This window comes from Rutidosis leptorrhynchoides, chromosome 2, assembly GCF_046630445.1.
Source record: "Rutidosis leptorrhynchoides isolate AG116_Rl617_1_P2 chromosome 2, CSIRO_AGI_Rlap_v1, whole genome shotgun sequence".
Classification (NCBI taxonomy): Eukaryota; Viridiplantae; Streptophyta; class Magnoliopsida; order Asterales; family Asteraceae; genus Rutidosis; species Rutidosis leptorrhynchoides.
Window position 1 is genome coordinate 445,356,933 of NC_092334.1, and position 3,744 is coordinate 445,360,676.

At 36.1% G+C, this 3,744-nt stretch overlaps 1 non-coding gene across 1 annotated transcript; it reads right to left on the minus strand.

The window, feature by feature from the left end:
- Positions 1-1,480: 1,480 nt before the first annotated feature.
- LOC139895350 (small nucleolar RNA R71) lies at positions 1,481-1,587 on the minus strand. Its single transcript, XR_011775806.1, has one exon. It is a non-coding gene; the product is annotated as a small nucleolar RNA R71 (small nucleolar RNA).
- Between the last annotated feature and the right edge of the window lie 2,157 nt (positions 1,588-3,744).

Sequence of the window (3,744 nt, forward strand, 5' to 3'; positions counted from 1 at the left end):
ATTTAGTTTTTATAAAAAAATTACATTTTAAATATTTAAAAATTTAAAAATCTAAAAACCGAAAATCTAAGTCTCTATTGTACTACGTAAAAAAAAAAACGTAAAAAAAAACGTAAAAAAAAAAAATTATTAAAAAAAAAATATTTTTTTAAGATTTTGTCTATAAAAAAAATGTTTTTTTTTTTTTTTAGTTTTATTACCTTTAGATTTTTAGACTATAGTCGCAACTTTTAGTATTAAGTTTAGTTTTGCCATAGTTTTTTTCTTATTTTTATTTTTTGATGCCTTTTACCTATGTATCAATTACAATTCCAATTAGTAATCTCTATTTGTAGTTTTAATTTTAAGATAGTGATAGTTATAAGGTTGGATTAATCGCGTGTTTTTAAAGTCTTATAAGCCACTCTTCGCCTTTTTCGTTTTTCGACACTTTTCGACGCGCAATCTATTTCTTCCTTATTTCTCGTCATTCTAGTTATAGGACATAGAATTTTATCTACATCTAATCTAATATTTCTTAAACGGAAAGAGAAATTATTTAAGCGGTTAAGTTAATAGACGTTGACATTTTTCTGGTTCGTAGTAATAGTTGGATTTGTACGTGGACCGGGTTGTTGGAGCCAAACAGTCCTCAATTATATTGAGACCAAACGAATCCTGCCCCTCTGCTGCATCTTTTGGCTATTCGAAACGTGGGCAAAAATCAGAAAAGTCTATTAATTGGATAGCTTATATAAGTTTTTCTTATTATTTTTATAACTAATAGGATATTCTGTGTATGCACCGAGCAAGACCTTCGCCGCCGGTCATACGTTCACCACCTGTAACTCGATCAAGACATTTAGCAAATATCGCCGCCATTGATTTTTCTTTAGAATCGTCATCCAGTCGACCAAGTACTCAAACTCAAATTTCCGATAACCCAGTTTTTGAAACAAACCTCACAATTGAGAATCCGGAGAATACTCAGGGACAATTCCGAGACCCTGATCCACTAATTATTCCTCCAGAACCACCAATCATTCAAACAGAGATTGTTGAGGAAGAAACCATTAAATTAGAAACCTCTAGTGATTCGGATACAACACTTCCAATCATGGAAAATCTAGAACCTCTAAGTATGGAAGACCGAATGAGAGCTACACGCACGGGCCAAGGTCATGCCATTATTAAGCCAAACGTTAATGCGCCAGATTATGAAATCAAAGGACAAATTCTACATATGGTAACTAACCAATGCCAATTCAGTGGTTCGCCAAATGAAGATCCGAATGAACACCTTCGTACGTTCAATAGAATTTGTACACTATTCAAAATCCGAGAAGTAGAAGACGAACAAATCTATCTCATGTTGTTTCCCTGGACTTTAAAGGGAGAAGCCAAAGATTGGTTAGAATCGTTACCTAAAGGGGCGATTGACACATGGGATGTTTTAGTTGAAAAATTTCTTAAACAATTCTTTCCGGCATCCAAAGCCGTGAGACTTCAAGGAGAAATTGTTACGTTCGCGCAAAAGCCAAATGAAACATTATATGAGGCATGGACAAGATTCGGAAGGATGTTGAGAGGATGTCCTCAACACGGTTTAGACACTTATCAAATAGTACAAATATTCTACCAAGATGTCAACGTTGCTACACGAAAAGACATCGACATAACAGCTGGTGGTTCCATTATGAAGAAAACCGCAACTGAAGCTTACAAAATTATTGATAACACAGCCTCCCACTCGCATGAGTGGCACCAAGAAAAAGATATTTTTCGTTCATCTAAAGTGGCTAGAGCCGATTCTAGCCATGACTTTGATTCCGTTTCAGCAAAAATAGATGCTTTCGAAAGACGAATGGAAAAGATGAATAAAGATATTCACGCAATACGAATCAGTTGTGAGCAATGCGGTGGACCACACTTAACGAAAGATTGTCACATTGAACCAACGATGGAACAACGAGAGAATGTTTCCTATATGAACCAAAGGCCGGAAAATAATTATCAGAATAATTATCAACCGCCAAAGCTAAACTTTAATCGAAATCAAAACATTCTTTACAATCCAAATGGACCCAACAACAACTCGTACAACCAACAAGGTCCGAATAACCAACCAACTCAAAACAACACTTTCAATCAACAAAGACCTAGCTTGTATAAACCGCCACATCAAACCGAAGAGAAAAAGCCAAATCTAGAAGAAATGATGGCAAAGCTAATGGAATCTCAAACACAATTTATTACGTCTCAAACCCAAACGAACGAGAGGTTTGATCAGTCATTAAGAACTCAACAAGCTTCCATTTTGAATCTAGAAAAACACGTAGGTACTCTTGCTAGCATGATGAGTGAGAGGGAACAAGGAAAGCTACCGAGTGATACTGAAGTAAATCCTCGGAATGAGAATGTTAATATGGTGTCCACGAATTCTGAAAAACCAGCTCCAGAAGTTGGGGAGGTTTTAGATATGAGTAACAATGAAGAAGTTACAACACCACCACCACCCGAGTATGTAAAGCCAGTGGTGGCACCATACAAACCACCCATCTCGTTTCCAAGAAAAGGAGTTGAGTATGAGCAAGTAATAGGTAATAAAGATTGTGATACCTCTGGAAAGAAGAAGAAGAAAAAGAATAAGAAAGTACAAGAAACAAAAACCGTAGAAGTAAACCCGGTGAATACAGTTCCACCAAATCCTCCACCTAGGGTAGGTGATCCGGGTGAATTTATTGTTCCTTGTCTACTTAGTGACTGTGTCATGTATGATGCACTAGCAGATTTAGGTTCAAGTGTGAGTGTTATGCCTCTGTCCTTATATAAGAGATTAGGTGTAGGTAAGTTAAGTCCAACGGATATGAGTGTTCGACTCTTTGATCAAACCATTAAACACCCAGTTGGAATTGCTGACAACCTACCCATTCAAGTAGGTAATTTAACCTTTCTAGTCGAATTCATTGTCATTGACATAGAAGAGGACTCAAACATTCCTCTAATTTTAGGTCGACCATTCTTAGCGTCCACCGGGGCGTTCTTTGATGTAGGAAATGGTAGAATGACACTTAGTAGTGATGACAAATCAATCACCTTTATGATTCGAAAGTCTAAATCTCCACCAACCAAAACCGTTGAATCAACAAAAACGATTGGTAATAACCATGTTGTTTTACCAACTCCAACGGCAGTGCTTAACAATAATAAAACGCCTAAGTGTGGGGAAAATGAAGTAACACCTAATGATGACCTGATAATAAAGAACCCCGTTGTTGATACGAAATTAAATGATCCCGTTATTAATAGTTCAATGAAGAAACTTATTAAACGGATTCGCGATGCTAGAAGTAAGGGGAACTTTAAGTTATGTAACCGATTAGTATCCAATCTATCGCCTAAAGAAAAGGTGAAGCTAGTTGAAATTGTGGATATTACACAGGAATCCGACCAATGGCTTAAAGAGAAAGTCACAGATATGCAAGTTGATTATGAGCCAAGAGAAATTGACGATAAAGCTAATCACAATTTCGACACCACAGCTACCTAAGTGTGGGGAGATTCAAGTGTTCTAAGAAAATGCTGTCTAGAGATAGTTGTTCTGTTCTCGTGTAGTTCCGAGAATGGAATCCGATTGGTCTTTTCCGCTAGCAGACACTAAAGAACTAGTTTCTCCCCCCATTCTGAATTTTTGTTTTTTTTAGGTTTTATATAAAATTAATATGCTTTTTAAATTTAAGTTTTGTGTTTTTTTTAAAAAAACAA